The 23,527-nt window shown below is 36.9% G+C and overlaps 1 protein-coding gene across 3 annotated transcripts in view; it reads right to left on the bottom strand.

The window, feature by feature from the left end:
• Nucleotides 1-23,527, bottom strand: part of LOC149798484 (uncharacterized) — a 54,849-nt gene that overhangs the window by 9,013 nt on the left and 22,309 nt on the right. The window contains exon 2 of one of the 3 annotated variants that reach the window (XM_089963680.1): nt 10,601-10,750. The exons of 1 other annotated variant lie outside the window; for it this stretch is intronic. The gene's annotated coding sequence lies outside the window, so the exon portion shown is untranslated. Of the gene's footprint in view, nt 1-1,714; nt 3,805-10,600; nt 10,751-23,527 lie in introns of those variants that run through there. One more of the 3 variants, XM_089963681.1, reaches the window with a different exon arrangement.

The raw sequence follows: 23,527 nt of genomic DNA, 5'->3' as shown, positions 1-23,527 counted from the left end.
GTATAACTTATTGTATGGTTGTTAGAAACCCAAATCAAGGCAATTGTATTTTTAGCCAAAAGTTGACCATCCATCTCAGTGTCTCTTTCCATAATGTATATGGCTGAGTTTTGATAGAAATCAAATAGCCAAAATGTGGCTAATGTCTGCAATGCCCTTTTGTATAACCTACAAGTATGGCTGTTGCAGCTAGGTAAACGTATGATTAGCCAAAGTTGGCTACCTACCTCACCATTTCTTTCCACAATTTAACTGTTTGCTTAGCCAATATTTGGCTAGTGTCTGAAACGCCCTTTTGTATAACATAACGTACAGATATGACTCTTAGAAGCTAAAATTTGGCTAAATGTAGCTTTTTCCAAATTTGGCTAGCCACTGTAATGTTCATTTTCCTATCAAGTATGTATGGCTCATAGGCAGTAAAGTATATTTTGGGTTATTGTCTAATTGGTCACAAATGTGCATAAAGCCTGTGGCCTCTAAGGATACTTATTGGATAAACATGCTAGAGGCAATCTATACTAAGTTCCTAAACTGAAGCTTCTTATAGCTCTGACTAAAACCTAAATTTGATACAAAAATGTTTACCAGAGAGTTGGACCAACAATAAGATTGATGGATACAAACCCTAGGGAAAAGCAAAAGTTTTAAAACAATAGTTTATATTTAGTATTTATTTGCACTCATAATACAACTGAAAAAGTGAATATTATAGTGAAAGGTTAAACTGATGAACACAAGATGTATACAACAACTCTATGTGATGAGGTGAGAATTTTATTTACACAATAAATAAGAGTTATTTTTACAAGGAAATGCGCAATAATTAAATGAAGGAAGTTCTAAAAACTGACATGTTTGTGGAGTATCGAGATTCTCATAATATTTGCATGCTATATATACACACATGAAACAAAATTCGCAGTGGTCTGATGTGTGATTCCACTGAAATTAACTGAACGTGTTTCATCTGCATCATATCAAGAAAAATGACCATGATTGCACAAGTGTGCAATGATTCCTTGTGCATAAAGGATCATTTACTTTAACAAAAGAACATATATATCTTTTATTAGTCACTTTATTGTTAGTGGTATTTTTCGTGATAAAAATGCACTTAAGTCTACAGGTATAACATTTTTAAATGATTTTGTTCAGAGTCGAAATCATCTTGCTGACACTTTAAGTTCCTTTATTTTGTATAGTTCAAGTGCTAACTCAGATATTTCAACCTAACCAGTTTAAATGACTGTTTCATCCTTGAAGTATAGCACATGATTTCCATCAGTATATTTTCCTCAGTCTGAGTGTTCTCCTCAGCATGCAATTGTTGCTTCTTGGGTTGTGTGCATCTGAACAACATTTACAAATCACTTATATTATTACAACAGACTTATACTAAGGTAAATTTATCAAGTATTTTGAATGATACCATTATGGTTTGGTGCTCATTTTTTATGGTTACAAGTGAAGAAATTAATATTAATACATGCACAGTTTTCAAACTGTATTGCAGAAAAAAATATGTTCATAAGAGACCTTCACTACTAAAATGTAATTCTGATTGTAATAGCATTTTCACTGACAATATTTGTATTATTTAGCTTTATATCTTCATAATAAAAATCTCCATAGCTGAAAAACATAAAAAGTGATGATAACATTTGATCCAGACCTTGTAAAATAACTATGAATGTAATAACAACTTGCTTACCGTCTACCGCAGAACAACTCGATAACTGCCTGCGTTCATTGCTTGACAAACATGCACCAGCCACCAAGTGCAGAGTATCAGTTCAAAAGTGTTCTCCATGGTATAGCAGTGTTAGGGACCAGCTTCGCACTGCTAAAAGAGACCGCCGTAAAGCTGAGAGGCTTTGGCTTTCCACCAGGCTCACTATTGACAAGCAAATCTATGAAGCCAATAAGGAGAATGTCACAAATATAGTCCATGCAGCGAAATCAGCCAACTACACTACTAAGATCATGGAAAGTTCCAGCTGCAAAGAGCTCTTTGAGATTACTAACAAGCTAATGTCAAGGAACAAATCTACACCACTTCCAACTACCTTCTCTCCAGTCGAACTTCCGGACATGTTTGCAAATTTCTTCCGTGACAAAATACAAACCATTAGAGATAAGCTTGACACCACAATTTCAATTGACTCGTCGTCACCATACAGTTGGGATACAGAATTTGAGAGGCAACCATTAGCAGCATTTGAACCTGTCTCTATGGATTTCGTACGTACAATCGTGATGAAGAGTGTACCAAAGTCATGTGAATTTGATCTAATTCCATCATCACTGCTCCTTGAGTGCTTAGATCCAGTATTGCCTTCATTAACTGATGTTATTGATACCTCTCTCTCTCATCCGGGGAATTCCCGCCATTTTTCAAAACTGTCATTGTAAAGCCTCTGCTGAAGAAACCAACACTAGACCATAATGATTTAAAGAACTACCGCCCAGTTTCTAAACTCCAATTCATATAAAAAATCTTAGAAAAGGTTCTATCCCAGCTTGTATCTCATCAAAATTCAAACAGTCTTTTTAGCAATGTACAATCTGCATATCGCCCTTGCCACAGTACTGAAACTACACTTCTAAAAGTAGTCAATGACATTCTCTCTGCGTTGGATAGCGGAAAGATTTCAGTCCTCACCCTCCTTGATTTATCGGCAGCATTTGACACAATATACCATGATATATTACTTCACCGTCGCCAGTATGTATTTGGCATTCATGATAAAGCCTTACTGTGGTTCAAGTCCTACTTGGTCAACAGGACAAAAATTCTGTCTGCAAATGGAATACACTCCAGCCCAGTTGATCTATGTTGTGGTGTTCCACAGGGGTCTGTTATTGGACCTGTTCTCTTCATTCTATACACTCAACCTCTCTCAAGTGTCATATATCATCATCCAGTGTCTCACCAATTGTACACTGATGACAACCAAATATATCAATCTAGCCACCCAACTGAAGTTGATGCTACCATCCAAGGTGTAAAGAGGTGCATTTCTGATGTGAAATCATGGATGATATGTAACAAGCTGCAGATGAATGATGATAAACTGAAGCCATTCTGATCACAACACAAAGACTTTCTCATTCACATCCTTTACCTCAAACAATAATTATCAGCAACACCAACATTAAATTCACACAATCAGTACGAAACCTAGGTGTTACTCTGGACAGTACTCTCACATTGCACTAACATGTCATGAACATATCCAAGGCAGCATATCTTGAGCTGAGACGCATCAGCTCAATTCGCAATATCTTTCAGTTGATGCCACTAAAACACTTGTGTGTTAATTTGTACTTTCAAGACTGGACTATTGTAACTCAATTCTGTCTGGTTCATCTCAATATCTGCTCCAGAAACTTCAAAAAGTTCAAAACACAGCCGCTCGGATCATACTTAAAGTACCACGATCAGAGCACACCTCTCCTCTGCTCTGTACTCTACACTGGCTATCCATTCGATCCAGAATCAAACACAAAATTTGTTCTCTGTGCTACATTTCACTGTCGGACTTTAGTCCAACATACCTATCCGACCTCACCGATGTGTACACACCAGCAAGATACTTACGCTCCTCTTCTGACAATCGTATACTCATTATTCCCACTATGAAAACAAAGTCATATGGACAGCGTTCTTTTGCATACCAGGGCCCAGCAACGTGGAATGAATTGCCCACTGAACTTAGACACAAAGACACAGTGATCACATTCAACAGGGCTCTCAAAACTCACTTATTTCGACTGCAAGAACAAACTTCAAGACCTAATAATGTTTCCTACCTTGAATATTATCAGCATGTTTTCTTTTAATGTTTTCTAATTTCATGGTGTTTGTTTTTGTAATCATATCACTATATGTTTTTTATCTTATAGGTGTTGTCTAATGTTGTAAAGCGCTTAGAGCTTCTAAAGATTAGGCGCTATACAAAGTCCTCATTATTATTAATATTATTATTATTATTATTATTATTATTATTATTATTATTATTATACATAAAGTGTCATATAAGAATTCATAGATATATGTCAAAATCATTAAAGAAGCTCATTAGGTCAATTAACCAATTTTTCCATGAGGGCCTTCTATGCAGACAGAGGTATATTCAATGCAAAATAGCCTTGCAAGCATCATCCTTATTTTTCAGACAACTTTTAAAGGAGCGGGGGAAGTGTGTGTGTCACGTTGTGTGAGAAAATGTGTTAACAATTCATGCCTCATGTTACAAATGTCGTCTTATATAATTCATAATTCAAAGTTCTTTGATTAATGTCAATAGGTGTTATATACAATAACGAGTTTAGACTGATTCTGAAACAAAGAAGTACATGTCGGTGCCTCAGCCATTGCGTCAGAGACAAGTTCTCGGTTAATACGAATAGAACCTTGCCGTGGTGAAGAGAGACTCTGTTTTTCAACCAACTATTGATGTCAACGGTCGGCTTAGGTTTAGAGACAGGAAAACCCGACATTATAAAACATCAGTGCTACTACCCCATACAGTTTCAAAGAGACCACCGGTATCCAATCAGAACTAAGACTATCAAACTTTGAGCGGATTTCTCACGCAGCCAGACACTGTCCTGTAACATTGGTTCTGGAAGAACTATGACAGTTTTGGAAGTGATTAAAGAAACATCACGTACTGCGAGAGCAAACTGGGCACTCGTACAAAAGAGTGGGGGAAAAGAGTTCTAGGAAATTCTGACTTGACTTAGAACAAAGGCTTCTGATGGGAAATATCTTCTCACTTTCCTAACTAGATGTTGTAAGATTTATTTGTTATTATATGCATTTAATTTAGAAGTAATGTAATATTCTATGCATAGCTGAACTATAAGCATGTCGTCACGACTCCTATAGCGAATTAGTAATATTCAAGATTAATGTAGTTGTTAGGATAGAATCAAAGTGGATGGTGTAATCTGCTACGGTGTTGCAGCGTGGTGCATAACTGAATTTAATAGTGAGTTGTGCTAGAACTTGTACTTGTTTGTTTTTGAATATAGTGTGGATTATGCAGAGTTGGGCATTGTTGGCCTGTGCACGTATAATTAGGCATTTTTATACTTGTATGTGTCTTTAATAATTTGTGAGGTAGGATATGCGTAGGAATATTGTTGATGTTGATGTTTACTCTATCGAGAATTAGGGATATGTGTATATGTATCAGAAGTCGTGATATTATAGTTGTTGTTATAACCTTTATTATAGAACAAGCATGTATGGAATTTTCCGATGTGAGTGTATGAGTTGACCAAATGATTTAATTGTGATTATGCTAATGAAAAGTCCATGAGAGTGTGTTAATTCTCGTGTGATCGAGCAAGGAGAGATACAATTGTACGTCCATTCTAATCCACAGGAAGCATTCCGGGTATGATAGGATGACACCCGAAGATTAGAGAGAGTAGAAGACGTGGAAAGCACAGGATAATAGGCAGTTATGTGAAGGAGCCTGGCCGGGAGAATAGGAATTTGTGCAAAGGTGCAGGGCTGGAGATCGAAAAAAAAGGATACCGGCAGAACCGACCAGGCGGAAGTTGCAGCTGAGAAACAGAGAAGGGGCACGGGAAGGAAACACTCTCACCTTTGATTTCGAGTGATGAAATAACTAGCAATTTGAATAAGTCTTGTACCGATTGAAAGGAATTGCAATTATTAGATTCAGATCCATATTATCAGTGAGTAGTTCTATCTTTCTACCTATTGTATCCACTATGTTCTATAAGTTTTGGAAAGTTTACTACATGAATTAAGCTTTATATGTGATTGCAAAAGGCGCGTTCCATCCACCGATAAAGTTATGAAATTTACTAAATGACAATAAATTATAATTGAATCAGATAGATATTTGTCTAAATAAGTGAACAGATTTAATTTGCCTACGTCATTCAGAGCGTTCATATTGCTCTTGTCGATCCCATACACAAAACCGTAGTTTTGTACGTCTGTCTGAATTTTAGCAACAATGGGCAAGAACCATTCAACGTATGCAAAAAAGTCTTACTAACATTTTTTAATGCATATATATATATATATATATATATATATATATATATATATATATATATATATATATATATATATATCCAGGAACAACATGAACTTGACTTTTGACTAAGGTAAATTACAAATTAGAAATATGCATAACATATAATCATTAAGAAAAGCCAACAAAATACAAATTAAATGTACATAACAATATATTTCCCAAGTTGTTAAACTCTGTCAAGTTTAATTTTGTAATCCTTTTTGAAACTTAGTAATCCTTTATGAAATATGACGTCAATGTACACTTCTCAGTGAAGGTTTTGTTAATTTCAAACGCTTGATGAGCAACTTTAGATGTATTTCTATGTCATCAAATAGATTTTCTTAAAAAATTCGTTATCGCTTCATATGCGACAAGTTAATATAGCCCATTCATTATTAACTTTATGAAAGCTAAATAGACAAGTGTACAGCCTGTGCTCCGGCCGTCCCAGACAATTGCATGTTTTATATGCCTAAATTGAAATATTTTCAACATAATAAGTTGTAATGGACCAAATATAAAACAAAGTAAAGATAATAATATTGCGCATGTTTATAAATACAGTATTTGGGGTCAACTCAAAGGTGTTATGAGCCATAACTGTGATGCAATATATTGCTATGTATATTTAATTTAATTGTTTGTTAGTTAGTTTAATTTTATTTTTTATTTTATTTCATCACATGCTATTGTAATTTAACATTGTATATTGGACTTGAGATTGTCAAAAATTGAATTCATTTCTTGTTGACTCAAATTGACTTTTTTATTCATTGTAAGCAGCTAATTCATAGTTAAATTATTCTCAATATGTATGGGTTTAAAATAAGTATTGTTATTAATAAAAGAAAAGCAAGTATGTTTATTTGGGTTAAAGTTTCAAAATTTCCTAAGTGAATTATACATAATCCAGGTTATTGTTTTGTAAACATCAGGATCATACTCGAAGGTTATTTTCCGTTAGATATTTGGGTTTTTTTTTTAAATAGAAAGTTCTAATTGTGAAAAGGGTCAAGTAGAGAACTACATAATCTTGCAACGGTGAGGATTTGGTCATTCGTGCTTTATCTTTTAGCAGATCCAAGTTGTATGTTGTGTCAAATATTTTTTTCATCTCAGGCCGGAATATTTTTCTTCAAATTATTGAACTCAAGTGATTATTTTCTCTTGACATACAAATGCGCTCTGATAAAATTCGTGGATAAAGAAATTCACTGGGATTTATACTGAATTCAAACCTGGAATTACATTATTGCGATTCAACAACAGACTGTTGACACATCAGCACTCAATAAGCTATAACAGACACATCATCGCCTTCCGTTTTTAGATTTCTTCTGGACTTTTACTGCGTTTTATTCAGGACTTTAAATTATTAGGACTTGTGTCTGCATTCTTTGGATTCTTTTTGGGATTTCATTGTCAATACCGTAAGTTCTTTTATCTCATTTTCACTTTGCATTCTAGGGAAATAAATTATCTGTTAAATTGTTACAAAGCTTGTTGTCCTTTCACTCTTTTATGTTACTTATTTTAAGAGCATAGACTCGTAACACTATGTTGACCAAAAAGCTAAGGTTTCTCAGGAAGGTAAATGGACCAAACAGCAATGACTATATTTACTTAAATATCACTGGACAACAAATTTTTACAAAAGTCATGTTACTGAAATAAAATTAGTCAATTCTTATCAATTTTTATGTGCTGAACACGAATATGACAGTCAAATTGCAAAATTGGCTCTAGTTTTTTTTGTAATCTGCAAGAAATTAATGTTTACATAACGAAATGCACTCCAATAGTAAAAGGTCAACTGTAATAGCCTACCTATAAAAAATCAAGTCATTGACTACATCTTAGATTTCTTCGCCTGTCTCTTGTACAGCTGTTCGGGAGCATCTCTGAGGAGTGTCCAGCAGTAGTCAGCCAGCATTGTAGTGGACCATTTTCCCTGGTATCTTTGTTCCATTGTTGCGATATCTTGATGAAAACGTTCGCCGTGTTCATCACTAACAATACCACAGTTGCTAGGAAAGAAATCCAAATGGGAATGAAGGAAGTGAATCTTTAGAGACATATTGCAGCCAAGTTTCTTATACTTCATCAACATGTCTTCTACTAGTTCCTTATAGTTTTCTGCCCTAACATTTCCGAGGAAGTTTGTAGAAACTAGGCGAAAAGCATTCCATGCTTGTTTCGCGTCACCTTCCAGCAAGTTGTTGAACCGGTCATCTTTGAAAAGCTCTCGAATCTGAGGACCCACAAAAACTCCCTCTTTAATCTTTGCTTCGCTGAGTCGAGGGAATTTTTCATGCAGGTATCGGAATGCTGGCAAAGTCCGGTCAATGGCTTTCACGAAGTTCTTCATCAAACCTAGTTTGATGTGAAGGGGTGGTAGCAAGATTTTCTGAGCCTCAACCAGAGCTGGGTGTTGGATATTCTTCTCTCCAATGGCTACATTCTGCCTGTGAGTCCATTCCTTCCTCATGTAGTGCATTTCCCTTGCTCGGCTATCCCACTCGCATAAGAAACACATGTATTTTGTATATCCTTGCTGCAGTCCCATTAAAAGGGCAACTACCTTCAAATCACCACAGAGGTGCCAGCTGTACTTGCTATACTCAATGGAATTCAGTAGCTGCCTTAAGTTATCGTATGTCTCTTTCATGTGGACAGCATACGCTACTGGAATAGATGGAAGAATGTTTCCATTGTGCAAAAGCACAGCCTTGAGACTCAGTTTCGAAGAGTCCACAAATAGTCTCCATTCTTGTGGGTCATGAGTGATTTTTAAAGCATTCATGAGGCCCTCAATATCGGAACAGAATATCAGATTACTTTCCTTTCTGAAGAAAGGCTCCAATTGCTGGTGGTGCTTTCGATATGCAGTAATTGTGACATCTTCTTCTAGAAGATTCCATTGTTGGAGTCTTGATCCTAGCAATTCTGCCTTGTTCTTTGATAAGTCCAAATCACGAATCAGGTCATTTAGTTCTTCCTGTGTTATTCTGTGTGGGGTTGATGATGCACCACAGTGAAAATCTGGATCACTGCATGCTGATGGACCAGGAGAAGAACAGGTCGACTCACCTTTGTCTTCGTCAGATGAATCAAGAGAATATTCTGCTGGAGGTTCTGGAATAGGAAGTCCCTCACCATGTGGAACTGGTCTCAATGCAGACGGAATGTTTGGGTAGACTATTCTCGACTTCTTTCGCTTCGTTATTCCGCCGGAAAGAGGAGGAACCAAGCAGAAGTAACAGTCATTTTGGTGGTTGCTTGGCTCTCTCCACACCATTGGGACTGCAAACGGCATTGATGACCTTTTGCAATTCAACCACTGTGAAAGCTGTGTTGTACATGTAGCACAGCATATATGCGGAGCCCAAGGCTTGTCTTGGTCACCAACCTTGCATCCGAAGTAAAGATGATATGCCTTCTTCACTTGAGAATTGATACTTTTCTTCTGGTTGGCAAATGTCACTTCCCCACAAATATAGCAAAAATTGTCCGCGGTATTAACACACTTTCGAGGCATTACTGTTCTTTATTGTACGTAAATGGATAAAATAATAAGTTTTATGTAACAGTAGCTTGAACTGTCTCGCACAACGTCTAAAATATTTTAAATGCTGAACCTATCTGATTGGGCTTTATATAGTACACTGCTTACGTCAGCTTCAGCAGCCGCCTGGCATTAGTATAATAGGCCTACACATGTATAGTACACTGCTGACGTCAACTTACTTCAGCAGCCGCATGGCATTAGTATTGCATTGCATCAGAAAATGATGCAATCAACTGTGGATGATGTGAGCATGATGGTATTATGCAATGTTACATCATTATTCCGGATGTTGCTGCAGTCCTACTGGAGAAATTTACACAGTGAAACATAGAAAATGAGGTATATGAATATCTTCAAAACGAGAGCCAATACAAATTTTTCACGGTTATATTCGTGTTCGGCACACCAAAATACTACAGATTAGGGCCTTTTCAAGTCAGTAATGATTTCACTGTTGACCAGTGTATGAAGACTATTGTTGCATATTTTATTCCTTTTGTTGACGATATCAGCATGTACAATATGTTGTACAGACAGACATTGATCAGATAGGCATCATAAATTTGGATTACCTAGCTTCAGCATCTAAGTAACCCATTATTATTTTAAAATAAACTGTTTTAAAAATATTTCTTTTAGTTCGTGTACTTATTTCTTTCTTTTGACAACTGTGAGGTTTGGTGATAATTAACCCGAAATTTTATAAAAAATTACTAATATATCACTTGTCAAATAGAATAAAGTATTTTGGCAGGTTTAGACGTACTTTCTAATATACAAAATGTGTCATCGTGGCGTTTGACTACTATATTTTTTAATTTTTAAAAGATTCAACGGTTCCTGTCCCTGATACACTTTTTAGTTTTCTTACATTTTGATCTTTTATGTTTCTTGCTGAATTATTTACTATCTATTAATTTATCGCGGAAAGAGATACAGTTTTCTCTTTAATATACTATACCTTTCAAAATTGTCCTCTCTCTTTAATTGATTTTGTGATCCGCAGTGGCGCAGTGGATAGCAAGCTGGACCATCGAATGAAATTGTGCAAGCTTGAATCTAACCTGGTCTAATTGCCACAGCACTGAAACAATCTAATTGTGCTGCGGTGCTGTAAAAACGAAAACAAACGAAACACAGATGATTGATTTTGTATAATATTGTAAATAGTTCTTCATCTAATATACGCATTTTGTGTTAAAGATTTGCCTTGTCTTGCAAACTTCTCTTTGTCCCCCTGACAACTATATTTAGTATCAGCTTATTTTAATATTAAAAATCTGTTGTTTGAGCAATTTAATACGCATACAATATTTCTATGTTGCATATAATTTGTTTATTTATTCCTTTCTGTGTGTGTGTGTGTGTGTGTGTGTGTTATCCTCATATTTCTTTCCAACACCCCTTTTGTCTAGCCGAAGTCAGGTTTATATTGATTTTAACTTGCAATATATTGATAATTATTGAAGTGATAGTTATACAGAAGCAGCAATATTGCATATTATAAAAGGACTGTCAACTTATTGACTGTGATACAAAAACATATAATTAATTAATATTTACAATTTTTTACAACAAAATATAATATATTAAATATATAATGGCACGCGTTGCTACGCAAACAGCAATCTGAAACGAATATATAAACGTAAGTGTAGTTGCTGGAAAATGAAACCGAAAGAAGAAATGTTAACAAAATATCATGGTTCTCTCAGCGTTAAATGCCGCTTTGGAGATTCACTTAAATAAAGCTTCTGTTGGTAAGTCACTTTCTATTCTTCCGTGACAATCCAAGCAAAATGGAGGATATTAAGTATTCGGATCAATTAAAAGGACACTATCGTTTCTTCAATTTATATATAAAGTAATTATGACCTGCTTTGAAGAGGACCCACATTAAAGACCTCGTCTCAAAGTGAATTTTTGGTCCTTTTATATAGCAAGGTCAAGTTAGGTAAATGGAGTTAATATGTACATAAATGTAAAGAATATGTTCCATTTTGCATACAAGGCGGTATAAATGTAAATCAGCGAAACAAAAATAAATTTGTTTTCCTTTGATTATGTGATTATGAAACGTCATGAAAACGAAAAGAATGTTACAAAGAGTTTGAAAAAAGAATTTGAATAAAGTACTCATATTACGAGCTGTAGCATGTGCATGACATGCAGTCATAATGTAACTGTTTGTAAACATGTACTTTAGTATACTTATCACAGAGTATATTGTTCGGCGGTATAACTTATAATTATTAATCCATCAAGTATGATTACTGTGATGAATTTCTTTGAAGAAACTGAAAATTTGGATAAACAGAACCCAACCAAATCGGAGGATTTTCATTAAACGTAAACTTCAACCAAGGTTAGACCATGATGCTTTTCTTCGGAGAGAAGTAATGGTTTAATAGTAAAAACAATAATTAGTAGAGAAACTAAATTTATCTATTAAGTATGAGAAAACATTTACAACAAAATAAGCAGTATTTTAAGGGCAGAGATAATGAAAAGCGAAACTAATGCAAGTAGGAAAAGATATTTTCCTTTCAGCAGTTTATCTGCCAAGATTGTATTATGCAGAAAAAAGAGACTCCTACCTTCATTCCCAAGTAATCCAAAGTTAGTTATATCCCAACATAAAGCATAAATATATAGAACTTTACTTTCGTTATTACTTCCAGGGATAACATTGCTCTGTTTATACAGTATTATATCTGTAACAAGATATTGCTTTTTAAGTGAGTCATGTAGACGACCTGTATTCTATATACACGCAATCTATATTGCTTTGCTGTATTTGAATAAATGACTAGTATGGTTTACCCTACATCCCGAAATCAATGTGACCAACTGGGAAATTTGCTTCTCTTCTCAGGCTACCTTCATGTTAATGCATGATCTCGTTCGTTTTTACATCCCACAACAACCAATATTTAATCACTTTCAATATCTGATAATATAGCATGTAGATATACGGGACGATGATCGAGAAATATTCTTGAGGCGTATGTATGCATATTTGTATCCATGGATGTATCATTGAACATGTGCATAATAAAACATACTTGTATCTAAGTAATGTACTTATGTATGTATGTATGTATGTATGACTGACTGACTGACAATTATTTTCATATTCCTCAAAGCACTCATAATATGAAACGGTGTTCAAGCAAATTATGCATTCCTGTGCAATTCACTGTGGGTAAATAAGCTTTAAATTGCGATTTTGTTCTCAAGCTAATGATATTTAAAGTGCAAGGTAAGATGAAATACGGGATACCATTTCCCTTACTTACCAAAGACTGCATTACATGCGTCTTAATACGGCATTTAGAGAGACAAAACATTTCCAGTTTCTATACACAATCGTTCGCAAGACATATTAGGACACATGAGGGTATTTAGTGAATGTTTTATGAAATAAGTTATATACGCATGAGACCGTCACCTGTGTTTAGTCATTGTTCCTTTTTAACCAGGGGTTTTGTAGCGGATCACGAACGTATCAAATTTCTTTATCGCAAAATTTCTTTTTTCTCTTTATTTCAATGAAGACTGGGACAAGGCAGATCAATAAGAAGATTGGCACGTCAGTCATCAAGCAAAGATATATTTATATCGACTAGCATGCATCTTTGAATGCCAGTGATATTGTTGTAGCTAATGTTGCTAAAGAAATATTAATTCCCTCAAAACTTTGTAGGTTTAGCCAAGCTTTAGGTGTGACAGAAGGGAGTTCCACTTTTGTAGCACAGTAGATAGTCTTGAACACTGACTTCATTATCTGACAACACCGATTTTAAGTTGTTTTTGTTTCGGATTCTGATGCGTTTAGTTTATGTCACTGCATTTCCGCAGTTAATATTTTCCAGCCTCGTTTTCTGCTTGCATGCATTTGTATGTCGTTTGATGCTGCTTTTTGTAATTCGGTGATTCTTCATTAGCCCAGATATTGTTGACATTTCCACCCGTGCCAACACTGCATTCCATACCTTGATTGGTTTTGCTGCCCTCTAAAATTGAACAATAATATATTGAGTTCACATACTTGATTGCATATCACCATTGCGCTTCTTGACTGCTTTATCTTTACATAAGACTTGTACGCACAAATTTACAACATCGTTCTTACTCTTTTAACTTGTCAAATATTTTATATATAAAAAAAAAATATTTGATACCAGGGGTCTTATTCTGCCTTCGGGGTTTTACATTATTTAGGTGCTGTCTGTACAGGTAGCGTCTCCTACACCTTTTAAGTCATGGTTTAAAATCAGTATGCAATTGCATTTGAACGTTCATAAGCGATCAAATTATTGGGAGCAAGAATTATTACAGTGCTGGACAAAAATTAACTAACAAAAGTCGATACACTATATTTGCATTCCTCATTCAATACTACGAGAACTGTACATCTGACCTAACGTGCTTGATTCGGCTGACGCGAGTTTAATGGCGATATAACTACGTATTGGACTTGTGCAATAATTTAAATTTGTTCTGCACTTGGAGAAAAAATATTTTGTGTGTAGTTTCTGTTCGTAATTTTACGCAAAGGTCTGGCTGATTACAAGAATATCTATCATGTATATGAACAAGCTAAATATGACAAAGAGATAATACAAACATATTTGAATGAATGGTTAACCATCAGATCAATCTACACAACGAAGCGAAAATAATACTTCCCTTCACAGAGAGTGGATAAAAATCACGAGGATAATCAGTCACATGCAGACTTGTTTGACATGTAGCCCTATGCATAATGCAGCAATGAATGCACATTTCGACATTGGTAGATGTGTTTTAAAATATTCTAAATCTGAAAAAGTAAGAACCAACAAGTGAGATGATTGGAGGTCAGAGGTTGTTTCGATCGGTGGGTCTATTTTGAACACTGTGAGACAACTATGTATACTTGCATTGATATTAATGTTCCGAAATTAGCTGTTATTAAATCCATCCTTACGAGCTTTTTCGAACAGTAAAGTGGAGCATCTGTGACAAAAAATGTTTTCCAAGTATTTAGTTTGTGAGATGGTGGGGCACGGATGCACGTGTGTTTAAAGTAATGCAGATAGTAATGCAAACCTTTTTGTTGTTGATTTAGAACAAATAGATGTTGTTGTTGTTGTAGGGTTTAACGCCATTTTCAGCACAAGATAGGCTATACATGGCGGCCAGTATAAATGGTAGATGAAGAACCCGGAAAACCCCCGGAAAAAACCACCGACCCACAAGAAGCTACTGGCAAGCTTTCTCAAATACCAGCACTGGCCGAACCCGAGACTCGAACCCACTCAGACAGAGGTGCGATTGCAATGATCCGTAACGGTGAGCGCTTTAGACAACTCGGCCACTCGGGGCCGACAGAACAACTAGTATTTACGTCAATTGAAGAAATACATGATTTCTAATACTTGATAAACAGACCGCAAAATTATATCAGCTATCGAATTATAATACATTTTGTATTTTATATGTTTTCGGCATGTTTTGTAATATTTCTTCAGAGTTCATTTACACGGTACAATATAATGTAGATAACTTCTCGAGACTTGATCAGTTATGCCCTTTCCAAGCTAAATGCTTTTTGAAAGGCTTATATATGAGTGCTTTGATCACATTACTGTGTTTTATGGCAGTATGACTTTGGATTGTTGCGGTGGAGTGTATTTATTGAGGTTGGTTGTAGCTGATGCTATTATGCTATTACATAGATTAGATTGTTATTGTTACGGACAGCTACGGGCATTTATTCAGCTGCTGTTGGTGGGATCGGTTTATTGTTTATGTTTTTCGTTTTGGTGGGTGGTTCCAACACTTGATCAAAAGTGATTAAGTCAGCAGTGTCGTTGTTCTGTTTTGAATTAACCGTTTAAACGTGAAGATGTAGAGTTGAGTATGCTCACCAGTAACATCGGTGTCGGTGACCACTGCTCTGAGTACATGGGCATTGTGGATTGGTGATATCTGAACATGTGTTCTATTGTGAATTTGGAACGTTTGTTTCGCTCGAAATGTTTTTAACTTTTGTTGTGAACCTTTGTGAACGTGTCCAAAATGATCGATCTGTAAGAAAAATCTCAGAAGAAACAATGCGAAAATGTACTGTTGCTCTTTTGATTTTCTTATATTCCGGAATTTAAACAATAGTTACAATGATTTAATAAATAATCATATATTCTATCTTGAAGCCGCTAATAATACATGAAACATGTCAATTAAGAAGGCACAGGACCTGAATGGTTTTTAGAAAGGAATTTTACATTTTCTTTTGGATATATATTGGATAACATTTTCCAACCAGAAATAATGTCGTAATATGCGTAACAAAAGATGACATGACGAATCAACCTATCTTAACAGGTTGATCAATTCCCCTTCTATATGTGTCATATAATATTACTCTGCTTGCACGGTAAATATGATCAGAACTGTAGTCCCTAAAATTATACATGAATATCAAACGGTATTTTTCAAAGCGAGATATATTAATGAGAATATTGGGAATGTATATAACTTAATGTTTAGCATAAGTACACTTAAAATTCCTAGTCTGCTATCTTGAATTGGCTTAAAAATGCATTTGCTTATATTGTATGGATCTTCGCAGAGACTATAGTGACTTTTGTTAAAAATGTTATGCATCACATAAAGTGGATTCAACGTTGCACGGAACTTCAAAGTTTACATACACCAATGGATTCATATTGAACGAAGATGTAGAAAAGACGACATCTTTCCCCATGTGTTTACGTCATTGTATAGTTATTGATTCAGATGATATGAAACATGCTCGAATACTAATGAGATAAATGATGGCGGTGCAACTAATCTCTTATTTCTCAAGGTATCATAGAAGTTCATCTTTTCATTCCTGTTTTCGTATGGGTGAATCTCATCTGCCTTGCTGCTTTGCCGTGAGTCTTGCTCTCTGAGCTTGCATTTGAAAGTCCTCTTGATGATGTTGAAGCCTGCCTTCTTGAGTGATTAAGTGCTGTCTTCAAACTAGGTCCTTTGAAGCCTAGGTTTCTCGTTCAGTACTCTTGGTATGAAAATATCATCCTCATGAAACAAATTATTATGTTTTCGTGTGGTAGGGCGGAAAGTTTTAGATGAAATTTGCAAATATCGTCTCTGAAGTATGTCCAGTTCTCAGATTCGCATCAATTGTTTCTGGTTTACAACACAGTAAACTGATTATACTGCCCGTGACTGTTACACAGGTGTCCCTGGAAAGTCTTCTCTGGCGGATCAGGCGGCTGAGACAAATGGTAAGAGTAATATGGACAGCGCAGGCATCGGCTCAGATGCAGAAGGACATGATGGCCATCTACTGCATTCAGGATCGTCTAGAGGCCTGTCGACATCGTCATGGAGCCACTGTGTTCGGATATATGAGAGTGAGGTTGGCCCTATGCAACTCTTCCTCACTCGACTCGAACTCATGAACAAGGTGAAGACATTTTCCCCCTCACCCTATCACCCCACCAAATACCAGTAAGTCCCGTGGTTGACAGGTGAGAGGCAAATCAACAGATGAGGATGCATTTGCCGCTGTAGATACCGACCTGCGTAGACATGTGCGCTTCTCACAAGCAGTGCAATATCGGCTGCCCACTGATTCCCTGTTGAGGGTCATATTTCTCACATTCGCAGCGTGACGAAGAGGCTGGAAGAGGTGCCTTAAAATTACCCGCATTACCTTACCTTACAAGAAAATCAAGTCCACTTGAGGTACCTTCTGGTGACGAGTGATCATTTTGTTATCAAATTGTAGCTCCAAAGTCGCTTCGATACTAGAATCTTCGTTTTGCCCATGAAACTCCTTTGGATGATTATTTAATGATGACTAATGCTTATCACAAGATTTTGAATCAGTTCTATTGGCCAAATATTACAAGTGATATTTGTTAATGCAGATCTTGTCACACATGGGAAATAGAAAGAAGACCCAATCAGACGATAGCTAAGGCTTATCTGCAACCTATTCCTGCATTTGACGAACTGTTTATTATGATAATGGTAGAACGTGTTACGTCCATTACCTAAAACAAAGCCAGGCAACCAAATCGTGTTGACCATAACGTTTGAGTCTACAAGTTTCCCAGAGGTAATTCCTTTGAGGAAAATTAAAACTAAAACCATAGTAAAAGCTTTGATAAACATGTTTACTCAATTTGGCCTGCCCAAATCTCCAATGTGTATAAGGGTCAAATTTTATGTCTGGAACTTTTTAACAGGGTATGTATGAATTCTGCATCTCTCGTCTTCTGTCTATCACCCAGAAAACAAAGGGGCTTAAAACAAAATTCATCGAAATTTGATTTGGTCATATTATTTTAATACTGGATAACATTGGGATAAATGTGTTCATTTACTGTTGTTTGCTGTTGGGACGTAAGTTCAATACTCATTCGGGTTTAGTCCTGTTGATCTAGTATTTGGAAATAATGTACGTAGACTAATTCTTTCAAATGAAGATATAGACTCTAATTTTCTCGACTATGTTTCTAATTTCAAATATTAGATGTCAAAGGCTCATGAGGTTGCAAGAACTAATTTGCACTCTACTCAGTCAAAAATGAAATTAAGATATTGGAGAATGCAAAGAAAAACATACAAAGGAAATAAATTTCCCAACTGGTGATAAAGTTATGGCTCTCTTGCATTTACCTATAAATCCTAGTCAAGCTAAGTACTATGGTCCCTACACAGTTGAAAAGAATGTGTAAGTGATCTAGATTAAATCATTAATACCCCTCGGAGTCGAAACGAAAAATAATTTTGCCACATCAATAGTTTAACGGGAGTTATTTATAGAGATAGTCTTGTTAATCGTGCAGTCTATTTAGTTGTACCTATTCAACATGCTTAAGATTTATGAGGTGAAATGCAATCGGACTGTGGTAAATTTGGTGTAACAAATCTTCGGAATTAAAAAATTATGAATAAGCTTGACCAAAAACTTTCACATCATCTGCAACAAGAAAATAATTAACTAAAACAAAACTTACTTGAATATAAGAACTTGATGCCAGATGTTCCTACACGAACAAATACAATCTGCCATGACGTTGAAATTATAGATTCTACACCTGTGAAACAGCGTCTGTACAGGACGAACCATCGTAAACAGTTATGTTTGAACAAAGAAATTCTGGTTTTGGTCGAGAATAATTTCATAGAACCAAATATATGTGATTGCAGATCACTATGTCTACTTGTACAGAAACCAGATGATACTTTCTGCATGAGCACTGACTATATAAATGTGAATAGTGTGACCAAAACAGAATAATATCCATTACCAACAATCTATGGCTGCATTGACAAAATTGGAAATGTAAAATATGCCTCGCAAGTTGATCTAACGGATAGGGCATATGAAATTTCGGCATTCCAGATTCCATATGGACTGGATCGGTATAAAGTGATGCCGTTTGGGATGAAAGGTTCGACTTCTAGTTTTCAATGTTTAAAGAACATGACTACATCTTGTCTAGTTAGTTGTGATACTTACATGGATGTTGTCACCATCTACAAAGACACCTGGAAAGATTACTTACAGACAATTTGGAAATTCCTTGACAGACTCACGGCTGCAAATTTGAGAATTAATTTAACCATATGTGAGTGTTGGCGTGCTTGTGTTACATTTCTAGGACATAGTAGAGTTATTTAAAAATGGGAGTTTTGACTCACTTTTATCATTGACTAATAAAAAATGGTCGAGAGAGCCCCATCTTAGGTCTATTTACTACTAGGTTATGGGGTTTCTAGCTCACTGCGTGATAAAGAGTGTTTCCTTGTATGTGGTTTACTTTTTCTTGCGATAATGTCCGTGTGCGGGTGTATGAATACTATCCGTGGAGTAACGCTTATGATCAAAGGGACATAGTCCTTTTTGTTGATGAGCATGGCGGATATGTTATGTCGTTGTGATCGGAAAGTTCTCATGGAATAGTAGTGTAGATGTCCTTGAAGTGACTGTAGTGATCGATAGTGGCGATGTGACCAATGACGAGCTTGTTGACGCCTTTTGCATTTTTCCTGATGGAATCATCATGAGTATTTGGCAGTACATTTTGGAACCAGTTTCTATCATTTATGTGATGGGTATCCCACAGGTTTCATCTTTGAACTTTACAAGTTCCATTTTATTATCTTTGCAGTAGCATGGACTTGTTTCAGGATAATCGCTAAGATCAAACAGGTCTCGATGTTGATACAGATCCGCGTAGACGTCGTCGGTGCTAATTTCATCTATCTATGAATTGGTATCGGTCATGAACAGTATGAATTTGTCTCCGTATTGTTGTTTGATGTAGAAATAATGAAACTCGAGCATGATCATTTGGGTGAGTTCGAGAACGGCTGCGCAAATGTAGATGGGTTTGTCTTGAGATGTGTTTTCTGGATTCGATCGCTACGAGTTCTTCGTCAAAGTTTGAGATTGGGTACTAGTGTAAAGGATATCAACTTCGACGAAATAGCCATGTCCCTCATCCTATCCGGCTTGTATTTCCTCAAGTTGCTGTTCTCCAGTGATCAATTGAAAATCTCGGGTTGAGATTGTTGACATTGAGGTAGAGAATGTACGTGGATGATTTTATGGGATCGTAGTGTTTCATGTATTTCTTGCTAGCGAAGGCGTGTTTTTGGTCGGTGAACATGAACATGTCCGGATTGGTAAAGAGTTCAATCTTAGCTTGACTCGTCTTAAGAAGGGCATCCCAGGAGAGGCCAGGAAAAGAGAAACACCAGAGCGGTTCGAGTTGGTAATGATCCAAAGACATCCGTGAGCAGGAGTACCTTCGTGTTCAAGTACAAGTCGTGATAATCTCGGAAGTCGTTCCATATCTTGTTAGTTTATAGGCATTTCTCATCAGCGATATCGGAGAGACGTAAGTGCTAATAGAAGGTGTCAATGGGCGGTAACGAGGTTTCATCAAATCTCGACAACCCATCGATGTATTCATATGGATCAACTCCTTTTCACTGGAGTAGATTGGCATGGGGTCCAAATTATTTCTCTAGGTATGTGAATTTACCGTAGGTTTCAGCGAGTTCTTTCAGCGACGAAACCATGAACTGAAACGAATCGATGAATGGAAAAGGTCTAATTGTGAACAATATGTACTTCTCAAAATTATTGGGATGCATTTGATGGGGCAGAAACCAACCTCTGCGAGAAGCGTCTTGATGCGGGGTTGACTGAGTGCTATAATGTTGAAATGTCCATCTTATCTTCGCAGATTATGCGCGATCACCGGTAGAAAGTCTGGATCTTTGAACCATAGATTACAGTCAGCATGAGCAGCTCCTCGATAGTGACCAGTGATATGGCAATGGTCTCTGACATTTTTATGTGGCTTATAAAGTACTCGTCGCAGATAAGGCATTGTTGAGATGATTTAGGCTGTCGCAGTTGTAACGATGTGAGTGGAATGATCGGTTTTGGATTTTTCCGGAGAATGTTGATGCGTTTCCATTCAACTACAAGTTGCTCAAAGAACCAATCCTCACCGCGTTGTTGTCGATACCGTGAAGACATATGTTCATCACCGGAACAGCAGATTTAATAGCCTATCGAGCACGGTACATGCATGTGTTCCGCTTAAGTGAAAGAATGGACTGGATCAGGAGAAGGTCCTTGTACTTTTTCGGGAATCGCGTAGTTTTTGTAGTGGTTTTCGAACTGTAGTGTTTCAGACGTGACGTGGTCGTGCAGTCGTTGCTGTTCATGAAAGCACTGTAAGCAGCGATAGCAGATATACTCACGATTTTTATGTTGCTTGTACCGAGATCGACATAACCTGCTACGGTCTTTGACGCACACGAAATAGTTTTGGATATACAGTATATTGATGCTGAGTTGTGAGGCTGTGGGGGATATCAACATGGGGTTCACCACGATTGCCATTGTCCTCGGCTGGATGTAATGCGGAAAGGATGGCCCACACTAGACAGAAGTCATCATTGTTTTTGACATTGATGCACGCGTTGGTGGCTAAGATTTGCATGGGTAGTGGCACGTACTAACTTCCACGCAGCAGTGTGAATTTTTAAGTTTGAACCGAGATAGAATTGACTCCGGTGAAGATCCATGCCGATCCTGACTTTTGATAATCTTCTGGATAAACGACAATGCGATGTCGACGATGTGACTGAAATCGTCACTGCGATACACTATCAGCAATTTGACGCTGATCCACACTTCGATGTTGCTTTGTTCCCGCACAAAATGAACGTTGAGAGCTACTCCAAATGTGATTGCCGTGTGTGTACATAGTTATGCATCTGCGGTTGATTTCAAAATACATTGCAGGAGTTTTCTGTGTAGACTCTTCTCTCAAGCAAATGAGGATGATCGTAAATAAATCCTTTGTTAGCACATGCGTACGTTTTTTCAATGCGCCTGGTGGTGGAAGACGATTGATCTTATCACGTTGTCGCTGAAGGTCTTGTACATCGATTTTGGGTAGATTTTTTTCGATATCAGATCGCCTTGACCTGCTCATGATATCATACTCAAGTTGAAGAAATTTGGAAGGCTTAGTTATTTTTAACGTGAGTGCCTTGCACTTGTCTCGCAGTATCTTCGAGTACTGCTGCGTGGAAAGGATCTCTCTTTCCGCCAGTTCCTTGTACTCGTTGACGACCTTGCGCCAGAAAGCTTTGCTTGCAGGATCTCTTTTCGACATCGACTTTAAGGATCCTCTAACCTGTTCGATCAATTCGTGTAGGGAGGCATTCTATCTGGGATAGGGTACTTGTGTACCTTTTATGGATCGAGCGATATCCATGAGTCGAAGAGCAATATCATGAAGGAGGAAAAAATCTTTTCCTGGATCTGCAAATACTTTGTGCTGATTTCTACGTTCCATTGATACTAGGCAAGATTCTGATCTGTCCTTGCGATGACAGCTGTGTATATAATGTAGTCCTGTTTTCCATTTCTTTAATTGCTTATTAGTTTGTCATTTCTTTAATTGACTGTTAATTTATATATTATAAATTTAATATAGTATATGTATATAGCAAAATGCCTCTGCGTGTGCATCGCTACTCTCAGGCAGCACGGAAACGTGTAGCAAGCCATGCACGAAAGAGTATTGCGCTCAGCATAATGCCCTTATCAAGAGTGGAAGTCGTGGATTTAACCCCTGCCTGGGTTGTCATGAAGGAATTCGAGGTCGGCTCCAATTGTATCAGCGCTGCGGTGGTCGAAACTTCAGGGCGATTAAATATTGCTATGAAAAATTGAGAACTACCAAACAACTCAAAACCATTATGTAGTGTACAAAAAGATCTAGACCATGATTAAGCATCGTGCTGTCAGCAGAGCCGTGAAAATGTTTGGTGAGCACGAGAGGGACGCTGATGTCTATGTTGAGATAGAAAGCTTTCACGATAGCTTCCTCAAGATCTTTCCGATTTTCCACGATGACATACGTCAGATATTATATTTGATCAACAGAATTGATTGGGTATGCTTCGGCAACCAAGCTCACTTCCTCTATGTCTATTCTTATAACTTAGTGATGTCTGATCAGATCCTCGTTGTAATGGATCTTGACGATGCATGTCTGGATAACTCCCTACGTTGCTATCGCGTGAGTAACACCTGCTTGCGTGCTGCTCCTTGTGTTTTCGTCTGCGTCAGTTCGAGCGACACAAGAACATTATGTCAACTCGCAATGGTTTCTCACCACGTCCATGTTGAGGTCGTCGACGATTATCATTTCGCTGATGAGCAATTGCATGTCAAAGGGGGATCCACGAAGATACTAGCGTATTTTATTGAGCATTTTCTGATACGACATCATGGCCTGCTTGGTGATATTTTATTTGGCCTCTAGTCGTGGCTTGATGCGTT

The sequence above is a fragment of the Sinohyriopsis cumingii genome, chromosome 6 (genome assembly GCF_028554795.1).
Source record: "Sinohyriopsis cumingii isolate HCF-2022 chromosome 6, ASM2855479v2, whole genome shotgun sequence".
Lineage (NCBI taxonomy): Eukaryota > Metazoa > Mollusca > Bivalvia > Unionida > Unionidae > Sinohyriopsis > Sinohyriopsis cumingii.
This window is presented reverse-complemented; position numbering and strand designations above follow the sequence as displayed.